At 51.9% G+C, this 14,854-nt stretch overlaps 1 protein-coding gene across 7 annotated transcripts in view; it reads right to left on the reverse strand.

The window, feature by feature from the left end:
- PALD1 (phosphatase domain containing paladin 1) overlaps positions 1 to 14,854 on the reverse strand; it is a 112,987-nt gene that overhangs the window by 78,759 nt on the left and 19,374 nt on the right. The window contains exon 1 of one of the 7 annotated variants that reach the window (XM_073240901.1): positions 11,180 to 11,825. The exons of 2 other annotated variants lie outside the window; for them this stretch is intronic. The gene's annotated coding sequence lies outside the window, so the exon portion shown is untranslated. Of the gene's footprint in view, positions 1 to 10,764; positions 11,133 to 11,179; positions 11,826 to 14,854 lie in introns of those variants that run through there. 4 more of the 7 variants (XM_073240905.1, XM_036998926.2, XM_036998922.2 and 1 more) reach the window with 4 other exon arrangements.

Consider the following 14,854-nt stretch of genomic DNA (forward strand, 5'->3'; position numbering starts at 1 on the left):
ACTGGTCCTGTGCCCCACGTGGGTCACTGTGGAAAGCAACACAAAAGACAGAAAGGGAAAAACTAGATCCAGAGGGGAAGACAGATTGGCCTGCTGGCTTTGCTGCTCACAGAACCCAGTCCACAGCCAAGGCTAGCTGTTCATAGGCCCGTTTCACAGGTGGGGAAACCTAGCGAACTGAGTTCTATCGTGAGCACCTCTCAGTTAGAAGCCAGAAAGGGCCAGAATGAGCTACGGCAGAGACGTGGAGGGGGCAGGCAGCCATCTGGCCCTTTTGGTTCCCACAGGTCCCACCTGCCACCCCAAACAAGGACCCCATATGGGGCTGAGGCCAGCATTACCATCAACCAGGGAGTCTGCAGGATTGCAACAGGCAATACAGGACTTAGGGATTTCCAGTGCTGAGAACATGACTCAATCTAGCCTCCATGGATATCTGCTCCAGGATCTATGAGCTCTCTTTTTTTTTTATTTATTAGGATTTAATTCATAAACCATAAAACTCACCTTTTTAAATTACACAATTCAGTGGCATTTAGTACATTCACAATGTTGTGGAACTATTACCATGATCTAAATCCGGAATATCAAACCCAAAAAGTTAAACCTACAATTACCAGCAATTCTACTGCTAGGTGCATGCCCAAGGGAACGGAAAACAAGTATCCAAACAAATATGTGTACCCTGTGTTCATAGCAGCCAAGAGGTAGAGGCAGTCCAGACGTCCATCAACTGATAAACTGATAAAACCCAGAACATCCATGCAATGGAATATTATTCAGCTATAAAAAGGAATGAGGCAATGGAATATTATTCAGCCATAAAAAGAAAACAAATCCTACCATTTGCAACAACATGGACAGAGCTAGAGGGTATTATGCTCAGTGAAATAAGCCAGGCAGAGAAAGACAAGTATCAAATGATTTCACTCCTCTGTGGAGTAAAAGAACAAAGAAAAAACTGAAGGAACAAGAACAGCAGCAGACCCACAGAACCCAAGAATGGACTAACAGTTACCACAGGGAAAGGGACTGGGGAGAATGGGTGGGAAGGGAGGGATAAGGGGGAAAAAGGGGGCATTACGATTAGCATGCATATGGAGTGGGGGGGGACACAGGGAAGGCACAGAGAAGACAAATAGTGATTCTATAGCATCTTACTACGCTGATGGACAGTGACTATAATGGGGTATGTGGTGGGGACTTGATAATGGGGGGAGTCTAGTAACCATAACATTGCTCATGTAACTGAACATTAATCATACCAAAATAAAAAATAAAATATAATAAAATAAAAAAAGGAATGAGGCACTGCTACTTGCTACAGTGTAGACGAACCTTGACATTATTCCATGTCAAAGGAGCCAGACACAAAAAGTCATATGTTATATAATTCCATGTATATGAAATATCCAGAATATGTAAATTCGTATGACAGACTACAGATACTGTTTACCACAATGAGATATCACCTCATGCCCATCAGGATGGCTATTACAAAAAAAAAAAAAAGGCAAGTGTTGGCAAGGACATAGAAACTGGAACCTTTTGCACACTGTTGGTTTGTAAAATGGTGCCACTGGTATGGAAAACAGTATGGGGTTCATCAAAAAATTAAAAATAGAATTAGCATATGAGTCAGCAACCCCAATTCTGGGTACTTATCCAAAAGAATTGAAATCAGGATCTCAGAGAGATACAAGCATTCCTATGTTCACTGTAGCACTATTCACGACAGCCATGAGGTGGAAGAAACCCAAATGCCCATTGATGGATGGATAAAGAAAATGTGGTATATACATACAATGGGATATTAGTCAGTTTAAGAAAGAAGGAAATTCTGCAATGTGTTATAACACGAATGCACCTTGAGGATGTTTCACTAAGTGAAATAAACCAGTCACAGAAAGTCAAACACCGCGAGATTCCATTTATAGGAACCTAAAGTGGTCAAATTCATAGACTAGAGTGGAATGGTGGTTACCAGGGGATGGAGGGAGAAGGAAGTGGGGGCTTACTGATCAGTGGGCAGAAAGTTTCAGTTAAACAAGATGAATAAATTCTAGAGATCTGCTGAACAACAACTGTCCCTGTTGTTAACGGTGATGTATTATACACTTAAAATTTGTTCGGAAGGTAGATCTCATGTTAAGTGTTCTTACCACAATAAAATAAAAATTTTTTTAATGTTTTGGAATTAGAGCTGATGGTTGCACATTATGAATGGAACACTACTGAACTGCATACTGTAAATAGTTAATTATATGTTATGTAAATTTCTCATCAATTAAAAAATTACTGGAGTGGATACCTTGGGGCATCTGAATGGCCATCTCATAAGGAAGCACTGCCGTGAAATTTGGGACTCCAACCTGCGCTCGTGTGTTTGCCACCACTTCCTTCTCCATGTGATGCCACCCACATTCCCTGTCCAAATGACATCACTGCACCCAGCACAAAAGTTGTAGTTCAAACAGAAGAGGGGCTTGGGTGGAGAATGGAGCCTCCCCATGGTCCATGGCAGTCTGGATGTTCTCAAAACAAAGGCCCAGCCTCTTAGCGGTCAGGACCAGGTTCATGTTGAGAGCATCTGTGTGAACTGAGCAAAGCTCATCTCTGTGTGTGCCACATTTCTGACTCCTGCTACAAGTGGCTTTAAGAGCCGCTACGTGCAGACTTCAGTAATACCACCATTCTGCTCTTACCTTCAAGCAAACAAGCCAGCTTTCCAGGTATCAAGTGATATGCTACTAAAACAGACATTTAGGCAGTTTGGGTTCAAATGTGAGTAATCATTATTACTCCAAATTACCCAATCAGCCTAACATTACTAATGCCACACTGCAGGGCAGCCTCTATATAGGGCAGCCTACAGCTAGTTTATATTTGTACATTTAACTTATATTCCAATAAAAAAATGTAAATCAACAAGTAGGGGCTTTTCTTTTCTTTTTTTAAAAGGGAGCCCACAAAACCATATACCATATGACTCCATTTACATGAAGTGTCCAGAACAAGCAAATCTACAGAGACAGACAGGAGACCAGTAGGCTGGGGGCGGGGAGTGATGACACATGAGTACAGGGTGTCTTTTCAGGTTCATGAAAATGTAAAATTAGGTCATGGTGATAGATGCACAACTCTGTGAATGTATTAAAAGCCAGTAAATTATACACTTTAAATGGGTGAACTGGATGACATGTGAATTATGTCTCAAAAAAACTATTTTAAAAGGGAGGGCCAACTATTACCCAAGTTTGACAGCAATAAGCTGGACAAATCACAGGCAAATCAACAAACCCACCTATCGCTCCTCTCGCCCCAGAGGCCCACTCTCCTCTCCCCACCCCATACCATCTCCAAGGCTCAGAGAAGGAAGCTAAGATGAAATCCTAAGTCACAAGACAAGCCCATCCTGGGTGAGCAAGGGGTTGTCCTGGAACTCCACGACACAGGACTCCTATCTCCTAGAATTCACTTCTGCAACAGCAGTAAGATACTACTTTGAATTATCAAACTAAGAAAAACTTAAAAATGAGAAGAATAACCAATGTTAGTAAGCATGCAGGAATGTGGATCATTTATACATGGCAGGCGGTGTCAAGGGAAGACGCATGGCAATACAGATTCAGGGCCTCCATGACCCCACTGGCTGGGTAGAGTGGCTAGCGTACAAATCTGAGCACAGGCAGCCTCCCTGCCTCAGGAGGCCACAGACATCCCTGCCTTCTGCCCACATGCCAGGCAAAGCCTTCCATTCAAGACAGGACTCCAGTGAGACCCCAGCACGCTGCCCAGACGAGTCTGCCTGGACAAGGGGTGATCCATCTCGGTAAGAAGGGAGGCCTCAAGCGTCCATCTTTGGATGACTCAACAAAACACCCTCCCGTTGGGCTTACTCCTTCCAGGGACACTTCACAGAGACAGGAAGAGGAAATCCCTGCTGCCAGCTGCCAGGTGGGAGGCAGTGGTGAAGCAAGCGGGAATACATGTCCACCCAGAAGCCCAGCTACCAGCTCGTCTGCCCCCAGGACAGACTGATTCCTTTTGTTCCAATGCCTCATCCCTCCAGAAACCTGCTCTGATCTGACCACCTCCAGGAAGCCTTCATTCTGTCTCCTCAAAGCCTCACTGAGCCCAGCTCAGAGCCAGGGGGAGATGGACCCCTGCGCACAAGGCCCAGGCTCCATATCTCAGCCCTCAGCTCAGGGGTACGGTCCCCAGGGACTGTGCACACAGCTCCGATGGCAGGGCTGAGGACAGGCCCAAAACCCATGGCCAAGTGAAAAAGCAGGCCCCAGAGCCATGCACCAGTGTGATCCCATTTATATCCCCAAATCAGAAACTACACAAATTCACAGAGAGGCACAGAAAAAAAAAGACTGAGGGATATTCAGCAAACTGCTGACAGCATTACCTTGGCAAAGAGAGGAAATGAAGAAGGAGAAAGGGGAGGTTTTACCTTTTCTCTCTATGAAGTTCCCACTGAGAGAGTGATAACACCAATTATCATAAAGATAATTGCTTTATATTGTTTCTTAAATTGAAAACATTTTCAAAAGCAGGGTGGGCTTCCATCAATGGGAACTTGATGAGAAGCTGTGGTCCCTGGAATGCAACAGCAGTACGAGGATCAAGCTGCCTCAGTGCAGGACGCGCCGCAGTGTGTGGGGACACGTCAAGAACATCGCGCTGAGCAAAGAAGCCAGACATAAAAGACTACCTATTACATGAGTCCATTTATGTCACAATCTAGAAAAATCAAAACCATCATGACAGAAGGGAGACAACTGGGCCTGGTACCAGGGTGGGAGTGGAGACTGACTGCGACAGAGCAAGCACCAGGGACCTTCTGCAGGTGCACGTGTGCTCAGGCCCAACCGAGGTGGCGGCTGTAGTCCTGTGACTCTGAGCAACACTCTTCCAGCTAAACACTTAGGATGGGTGGGTTTTATGGTATATGTACCTCAACAATCTGTTTAAAAGTAAGTTAAAGGAAGGAATGGGGGCTGTTTCATGGGTACAAGCTGTGATGGGAATTTGGAACTAGATAGAGGCAGTGGGTGCCCAATGTGAATGTATCAAGGCCACTGAATTACCCCTTGAAAATTGTTCATCTTATGTCAAGTGAATGTCACCTCAACAACAAAAAAAATGTTTAAGGTAGACAGAGGAAAACTCAGTATGCCCATTTTGCAGATGAGAAAACTGGGCTCAAAGGAAGCAGTCACTGCCAGTCCAGGGCTTATGCACCTATGCCTCAGGCCGGGTTTGGAGCCTGGTAGAAGGGCCATATGCTCTGCACCTTCTCCAAGGGCTCTGCAACTCTGGGGCCCAATCTTCAGGCAAGGCCGTTCTCTCGGGAGCATTGGAAACCAGACCTGCCCAACAGGCCTTGGAGTGAGCCAGCAGGGCAGCACCTCAAAGATGCCCAAAGTCCATGAGCTCCAGTAGCAGATGCCCTTGCCATGGGGGACAGGGAGTGGGCACCAGGAAGGAAGTGGCCAAACTAAGGCTCAATGCACTGCTGGACAAGGATGCAGTGGGGCGGGGAGTCCCCATCAGACCCAGGCTACGAGGCCAACCGGGCCTGGGGCTCTGGTGGAGTGCTGCGCTTGGGGAATTAAGAGGTCAGCACCAACCTCAGGGATCCCAGGAGAAGGGACTCGGTAACTATAGGGCAACAGTCAAAGGGGACACGTCCACCAGCCACTTTGTGACAGGCAGAAGAAGGGTTAACTCCTTCTCAGGGTCTACTGTTCCAGGAAAGAAAAGGGGAGGAGAAATTCCCCTCTGTGCTTTCTAAACAGAACCTTCAAAATACCCAACTGTCAGTGTCCTCACTCTGGGGAGGACCCAGATAGAGGCCACACTGCAGGCAGACAAGCAGGCCCTGGGGCTCAGCAGGCTGCAGAGGCTGGCAAGATCCCAGGTCATCTGAGGGTACCCACCTCTTACCCCACCCACCCACTCCCTCCACACTCCCCTCCTCCCCAAGCCCTGTTTCTCATGGGTGAGGGCGGCAGCAGAGGACCCACAGCCCAGCCAGCACCACACCCACCCTCCTCCTGGAATTTCCAACAGTCCTGGCTTCCTGGGAGCCTACAGGGTCAGCAGTGACACATCCAGTTCCCAGGCAGTCCCTACTGCCAGTCGTGGGCATGTGTGTAACCCTAGAAGCCCCATGTCTCTCTCTTCAGAGTACCCAAGTCTAAGTAGAGGCACCCCTCAGAGCTAAAGCCAGTCCACATGCCATTTACAGGAAATACATAGAACACCTTCCAAAGTCCAGGAATTCCACTATTAGACATTCATTCCTTAGGAAAGGTGTTTTCAAGGTTATAGTTCATTCCCAATGAAGGGGATCTATTTACCCATGGGTGTCTTAGCTATGAACAAAAATAAAAAAATGCTGATCCTGGGGCCCAGCTCAAAAAATACGGGACCCATAAGAAGACAAGAGAGGTCTCTGGAGAAAGGGTGGAACAGTGAATGTGATTCCTAAAAGGAAAGTGAGAGGCCTGGAATTCCAATGGGCCTCTAGCTTGCATCCTAACGGGGAAATGAGGGCAGCCTCGGAGCCTGGGGTGGGAGGGACACAAGGTCCCAGAATGCAAGGTCTTTCTTGCCAGGGCAAGAATGCTGAAGGTGGGTTCCCTCCCCAGATCTGTGGATCTGCTCCTGTTCCCTCAACACAGCACCCTGTCACACCTCTACACGGGGTGCTCAGGCTTCCCTCATTCTTGCAAACCCTTGGCCATCCTCCAAAGCCCACCTGCAGCCCCACCCCACCCCAGGCAAGCCATTCCCTCCCTCCTGCTCCCACTACATCCAACCACAGCAAGCACAGGTTCCGCGAAGTTGCCAGTGGGCATAATGTCCATATGTGCCTCTCTCACCTGGCAGGGGCTGAGTCCGACTCACCTGGGTCCCCTGCACTTTGTACCGAACCCAGGGCCAGGAACCCGAATGAAGAGGCCCTGGGTCCCTTCCTGCCATGAGGCACCGTGCAAGCACCCTGACCACTCTAGCTTGTTTACGGAGCACTTACTATGAGCCACATGCTACCCCAAGGGCTCTTCATGCACTACCTCCTTTCATCCTTGTGACATTCTTACAACAGTTATTATAATTAACCCTGTTACACAAGGACTCAGACACAGAGTGGTTAAGTGAGGTGCCCGGGGACACACAGTTAGTGAGGGAGGAAGCTAGAATTCAGACTCTAGTGGTTCCAGAGCCCGTATTCTTAACCACTGCAGATCCACTGTGGAACAGGAAGATGGTCAGAGGGCAGTTGTCAGGACAACCTCCAAGTAGAAGAGGAACTCAGAGATTTTAAAGGCCAGTGTACTTTTTTTCCCCAGGCCCCAGCCAAAGACCTAACAGGAGCAGCAGAGCCTCTTCCCCACTGAGCCTGCTGCCCCCAGGCCCAGCCATATGCTGAGTGCCAGTTACAGGAAGCATCAAAGGCCCACCTGCATGCACCTCAGCCTGGACCAGGGAGGCACACAGCCACCCGCTCAGAGGCAGAGCCCTGATTAGGGCTATTCTTAGCAAACCGCTGGCTCCCCTCCCAGAGGCCAGGCAGGCGACAGGCCCAAGCTTCCATACACCCGGCCTGCCATTTCCTGACCCTGTCTGCGGAGGTCCCACAGGGCTAAGGAATGGCTGGTGGGCAGGGGTGGAGGACGAAGCCCTCCAACTTTCAAAGAGAAGGGCCTGACTGCTCAGCCTTCTCACGGCCAGGCACCTGGCTGCTGACACAGCTCTGGAGAGTCCTTGCCACAGGAGAAGGCTTGAAATCAAAGCTCCACCGCCTGAGTACTCACTCTGTGCCAGCCCTGGGCCACATGCTGTCCACTAATCATCCCCATTTAACCCTTACAAACCCCCAAGAGTTTGGGGTTAATGGCCCCATTTTAAAGATGAGGTGTTTGATTTTGAAGGTGAATTAGTTAAGACATTATATAATTTGCCTAGGGTCATACAGTGAGTTAGTGTTGAGCTGCATCTAGACTCTGGGCGGATTCCCAATCTCCAGGTTGGGCAGAGGAGAGGTCACCATAGCCAGAAGGTATGGGGGTTTGGGGTGAGGGGCAGCCCACACCAGAGGGCAATGATCTTGTCAAAGACCCTACTGCATGTCTACTTTCTCTCCCCTGAGGGATGGTCCCTTCCCTGTGAGACAGCCTCAGGCTTCAGCTCACAGAGAGTCCCCAGCCAGTTTCCTCCCCTACCGAGGCCACATGGCCTCACCTAGGAAACTTCTGGAGACCCAGGGAGGATGAGATTCAGAGGTTCAAGGAGTCCATGCTGCTGCTTAAGGCATGCAGCCAGCCCTGCAACTTAGAGAGTGGGGAGCTCAAATGACTCTCAGAGTAAAACAGAGAATAATAAGCCTTTTGGGGTCTTCAATCCCCACAGTGAGAGTCTAGAAATGAAGCCACACCACAGAACATTGGCAGCACCACCACCCTAAACAGGACAGCTTCTGGGCACCTTGCCACACGAAGTCATGTGAAAAACTAACCAGTGTACCCCTCTGATTCTATCTCAATTCCCACCTCGGCTTCTGCTGTCAGGTGACTCAACAGATATATATGCCTGTGTCCCCAGGGAGCCCAGAGCCAACTCCATGTCTACCTAGTACTCAAGCCACTTCCATGTGGCTTCATTTCTTGAGTCAGTGAATGGCAGTTCACATCCATGTCTGTTGCCCATACCTCTGGCCACTTACTCTTCTGCCTCCCTTGTCAAGTGGTTCAAATCTCCATGAAGGTGTGGATCTGCCCATATAGTGTCTGTGGCCCATGTGTCTTCCAGTTTTATGTGTTCTCAGGTCTGTGCCCCTGGGTTGATGCCCACTTCCACTGCACTCCTGTGTCTGTCTGCATGCATGTCTGTACCAGTTCCTCTCTGTCTCTGCCATGTGGCTATAAACACTCACACATCTCTGCCCACACCAACATCGCCCCCCTCCCACCCCCGCTGTGCCCAGGTGACTGTGTGTGAGCCAACTGAATCCAAGAGCTCACAGTGCCAACTGAGGGCTGCAGGGTGAGCTCCCACTCCCACAACAGCACCCCAGGCCACAGGCACAAGCACACTGCTACCTCTGCAAAGTGTTCTAGAAAAGCAGAAACCTGCCAGGGATGATAGGGTAGAGGAGGAGAGCCTCAGCAACAGCAGAACCTCAGAGGTGAGTCGGTGCTACCCCAGGTCCCACCTGCCTCAAGCCAGCCCTGCCCTGCCCACACACCTCCAACATTCCAGCTCCAACACAGGATGGCCAGTGAAGGGGAGAGCACCTGTCTGCAATCACAGGAAACAGTGTCTGGTTCAGGGCTTCCAGCCTCCGGCCTCCCAATCTCATCCCCAGCCCCCAGTGACAGAGGCTCTTCAGGAAGGTGAGGACTTCCTTCCTACTTGTCTCTGAACCTCCTGTAAGGCTGGATCTTGACCTCAAACCTCGGAGGCCTCAAGGCAGCTAAGAGAGTCCCATGCTCATCCTGCCCCAAGAAACCAAATGGGTTTCTTTAGAAATCTACCAGCAGGAAAAAAACACCTGGGAGTGGGGCTAGGGCCACTTACATATACGGGAGACTCCCCTAAGCCTCCTGTTGCTCCCTGACCATGGAGGTGGTAAGAGGTCCTCATTCCTAGCAGCATAAGGAAGGATGGGTGTAGAGCTGGAACACTTTAAACACAATTGCATGATTGAATGAGAACCGGACCCCAGTTCCCCCAGCAATCACAGCCTAGGTCACCTACTTAGCAATCAATCATGTGTAGCCTCTTAGCATTTCCACTAACATATTATTACTAGTCCTGGACTGGTATGGAAACCCCATTATCAGCAAACTCTGTCTTGTCTTCCGCAGGGGCAGAGCCCCTGAAAACTGAACCCGCCAACCCTCCCATCACCACTCCCATCCTCCTAGGAAGAGCCCAGTGTCCTGCATTTAAGAGGGGTCGGGTCACTGGGTGCTGCCACTCTACACAGAAGCCCAGGAGTTGGTGTCTGGACCTTTGGTTGGAGAGTAAACAACCCTGGACGCTTCCTGAAGCCAGAAAGCTTTCTTCCACCTGCAACTTCCCAAGAGATGAGAACACCTCCAACCACGCCGGCCACTCTAAGGCGTCCGGTGCAGCAGACCTCCAGCCACTCTGCTTCCTGACAGGTCACCGCGCCTTCGGGAAAAACCCCTGAGAACGAAAGGGGGCCTCCTGGAGACCCAGGCCTACAGATGAACAAGGCCGGAGAGTCCACTAATCAAGGCTTATGCCCACCGGGATCTCTGGACTCTTCCTCTTTCCACGGGCCCAAGCACCCCACAGACAGCCCTGGGACCCACGTGTGGACCACAAGACCTCTTCTTCCCTGCCCCCAACTGCATAGGAAGCCAGGCTCAGTGGCCCTGCCCCCAGACCTAGCCATGAAGAGCGGAGGTGTTGCCAGCCCACATCGACACCAGTGCGAGGTAAATCTCGGGGGAGGGGGTAGCCCAGAACCCGACAAACAAAACGACTCAATAACTGCACAGTTTCATATGTGAGGGCCCACTGCTCTCCCAGACACCAGTCCCATGCAGGGTTGGGGGAGACAGAGAGGGTAGAACCTCTCCTCTCTGGGGAGCCCCGAGAGGCGTGCGCTCCGAGGGGTGGGGAGGGGCTGGTCGGGGCAGCCTCGGACTGGGGGTGCCCAGTGGGCTCCCAGATCTGCCCTTCCGTCGCCAGCCCCAGGTCTGGACGCGTCGGTACCTGCCAGCCCGCGGCTCCGGGGGGCATCCGTGCTCCTGCGGCCGGCGCGTTGCGCCCGGACTGCGGGCGCCGAGTCAGGCAGTGGCGGGGCGCGCCCGGCGAGGGCTCCGGCTCGCTCCTCCCAACTTCCCCAGCCCATCCGTGGGCAGAGGCGGCTCCGGAGGCGGGCAGGCCGAGCACTACGAGACGAGGAGAGGCCACCAGAGCAGGAGCCCGCGCTGGCCAGCGGTGGTAGCTGCGCACCCCAGCCTCGGCATGCCGCGCCGCCCCGCGCCCCGCGCCCCGCAGCCCCAAGCCGAGGGGCGGACTCTGCCGGGCCGCCAATCACTCACTGCACCCGTCACCGCCGGGCCAGCCGGAGCCCCGGCCCCAGCTGCCGAGGGGGCGGGGGTCTCGGATTTAAAGACACACTCACCGAAGCCGCGTCTGGATAGGCATCCGAGAGCGGCTGCTCCCGGGCGAGTAGGGGACAACAGGCCCCACCTTCTGCGGCCCCGCGTCTTCCCAGCGCCCGCCCACCCTCCGCCGGGAGGAAAAGTTTGGGGCGGGGGAGACTGCCTGGGAAGCCAGTTCCTCTTTCCTTGTCCTTAGTTCGGCTTGTTCTGGAAGATGCCCAAACCCTACATCCAGCCTCCCCGGCTGGAGAAAGAAGCTAATACTCTCGACGCCCCTCCGAGACCCCTTCCTTCGCCCCGCTCTGCTTTTTAAGCCAGACCGAGCCTCGGCGGGACAGAGATAAGCACCGGACTCCGGAAAAAACCTCACAGTTCTGCGCAACCTAAGCTAGGAGATTGCGCTCTTTGGGCCTCAGCCATTCCTGGTTGTCAATAGGTGAGCCCTTGAAGAGCAGACTATCCGCTCAATCGTGGGCATCTCCCAAGTCCTGGACATCCAGAGAAAGGTGCCCCTGGGCCCTCCAGAAGCCTTAAGGAAGGTGCAGAAATTTTGGAAGGGAAGGGGTCCCTCTGCTCCGACCCCATGGGTCCTGGAGGTGACACGCTGAATCCTTGCCCCCCAGGAGGCCCTGCCCCCACCTCCTACGCCCGAGCGGGGCTAGTACTGCATGGCAGCCCAGCCAGACACTTGCCAGTGCCCCACAGCCCAGGCCCGTTCTCAGCTCACACACCCGTGAGCATCCACGTGCGTTCACACTCCCTCTGCTGCTTCCTCTCCGGGAGATGGGCTTTGTTGTGGTTAGTGAGTCACTTCCTCCCTCTCTGGGCTCCACACTCGGGAAATGCTTCTTCCTCACCTGTCACTACCTGCTTGTCCCAAATCAGAGCTGAGGAGTGGGTGGAGTGCAGGTCTCCCCAGGATGAGGGCAGGGGATGGGGAGTTCACCTCTATCTGAAGTCAGGCCAGGGAGCCAGGCTGGGTGAGGGGCACCTGGGTCCATAGACCCCCTGAGTCCTAACAATAAGGAGAAACAGCTGTCTCTCTGGTGCTCTTACCAAGTCTCCAACCCCCAGGTCTCCAATGCTCCAACTGGATGATTTTCTGACATAAGTACTTCTATTACCCCTATTTTAGTAGCTAAGGAAACTGAGTCCCAGCGAAGACTTGCCTTCAGACCCAGGTCTTCTCCTGCCCCACCAACAGTGTGTGAGGAGAAAAGCAGAGAAAGACCAGTAGTGGCCTTGGGAAGCAGACCTGACCCTTCAGACTCTAGCAGAGCAAGAATCATACTGGCTCACAATTTACTGGCTGTGTGATCTGGGAAAAGTGACAAAGGTCTCTAATCCCCAAACTCCTCATCCATAATATGGCCTGTCCTCCTTAAAAGAGGTGTTGAGGAGCCAGGGAGCTGGGGCATGTGATGCCCAGGCGCAGTGTGTGGCACAGTATAGGCTCCATTCTTGGGTGCCATTCCCTCCCTTCCTCCTCTTGCCACAACCCCATAATCCCCAGCTGTCAGACTCTCCAAATGATGCCCATGCCTGCCATCCTAAAGATGATGTATTCCAGGATAAGACCCTTGTGGCCAGCACTAAGGTAGGGGAGCACATTTACGCTAGCATGTGCATGCACACACACATGCACACATGTGCACATGTGTACATACATGTACACATACACAGCTTGCCCTCCCTCACAGTCCAGCAGATGCTGTCTGTTCATGGGGTCCACGGCTGTCTGTCTCTCTGCACTGAGCTTCTGGAGGACACAGTTCCATCTCTGACTTGTCTTTTGGTCTGCTGCATGGTGCCTAGTGTATCATCATTCACTCATTAGTATTCACCATGCACAGAGTAGGAGTTCTTGTGGAATCAGCAGAAAAGCCCAGGGCAGAGACGTCCCCAGGACAGCCAGCAATCACAGCCCTTCAGGCTCCAACAGGCAGCCTCAGGGATCAGCTCCAGAAGTGGAGGGCTGGGGGCTTGGAGGCACCTCAGGGACGGCCACAGATTCCATCCTGACCATGGTGCCCAGCCTCACCAGCCCACCACCAGCCCACAAAGTTCTGCTAAGTCCATGCTCAGAGCAGCAAGTCCTGCATTCCTGGCTGCCTGCTGGCCAAAGGGATGGGGGTTCCCCCCAACCCCAAGAGAGCTTCCAGGACCAGATTCATCCGACCCTGGGCCTGGGATGGGGAGAGGCTGAATATCAAGGGAGAGAAGGAAAGGACACAGAGCAGCCCTAAGTATTTCCAAGGGAAGGCACTCTGCTCTCTCTCCCCAGCCCCAGGCAGAAGGGAAGAATCAGATAGCCAACTGTATCAGCCCAAAATGCTGCAGAAGCCTCCTGAGAGGTCCAGAAATTCACAGCAGAGGCTCAAAAGTCCATGAGAAAGGACAAATGGTCCCAGGAACAGGACCTTCCAAACTGGAGGGCTCAGGACCTATCCCCGCTCAACCAGCACCCTCATCAGGGCTACCACCACCCCACATCCTCCCATACACAAGCACTTAAAAACCCCCTTATCATCTAAAGAATGTCAAGGCCCCCATGGGTGACCCTGTACACATGTGTGCTTGTGTGTACACACATACATGCTTGTGCTGCTCATGTGTGAACTCAGGTTTGAAGAGCTAAGGTGTGCGTGTTTGTGCAAGTGTCCAGTGGGCATGAGTGTGGATATCCAAGTGAGCATGTGTGTGTATGCAAGTATGTGAGCACATGCACAACCAATCCACCACAATCCAAGACCAGGAGAGCTGCTGCTGCCAAGAGTAGCAAATGCCCCTTTCTCACACTTCCAGGAGAGCTGCCTGTGGCCATCCATGGCCCCTTCCAGCCAAGCAAGCTAGGTGCTGGTGTTCCTGGGAGAGAGCTCCCCAGTTCAGTCCTGCACAGAAACATAAGCTGTGGGAACCCCCAGTTCCTTCATGGAAATGCTCAAGCCAACAATTATTTCCTGACAGGCACAAATGATTTGCTGGAAGGCAGAGGAGCTGGGTTTAAACCAGCAAAGATGAGACTTGACAAAAGATGAAAAACAGACCCTACTGCTCTTCTCTCCTCCTTGCCCGCCACCAGTCAGGGGATAATATCAGGAATGGACAATATCAGGGCAGAGAGCTGGCCTAGCTGCTCTCCCTGGCCACATCATTGCCAAGAAACCTCCACATGGATTCTCCAGGGTGGATGGCTTGGAGCCTGCAGTCTTCCTCCTGTGCCAGACAGTCTCTGACCCTCAGATATTACTCAAATATTACTGCTGCCTGAGTCCCAACCCAGACCCATCTCCATCTGTCCTCATTGTCTCTTCCGGGCCAACTGCTCCATCTCCAGGATTCAGCACCCCTCATTTATTCAGGCCCCATCTGTGTGCAGTCCAGGGCTTTGAGCAGGGCAGATTTGTCCTGGATCTAGCCTTGGTGACTTTACTGCTATGTGACCCCTACCCCAAAAGTCACCACCTTTCTCTGAGTCTCATTTTCCTCATTTGTAAAATGGTGTGAAGAGCAGTCCTGGCCTCCCAGCAATGTCTATAGGATTAAGAGTGTGCCTGGCACTCAGCCAGAGCTCCCTGATGGTAGCTACTGTTTTGTTATTATTTTTGCCACCTGAACTCAGCACTCTGACCCAGCCCTGAACCTGTCAGGACAAAGGGGTTCTTCAAGTCTGACTTCAGATTCCACCTCTTCCA

The sequence above is a fragment of the Manis javanica genome, chromosome 7 (assembly GCF_040802235.1).
Source record: "Manis javanica isolate MJ-LG chromosome 7, MJ_LKY, whole genome shotgun sequence".
Lineage (NCBI taxonomy): Eukaryota > Metazoa > Chordata > Mammalia > Pholidota > Manidae > Manis > Manis javanica.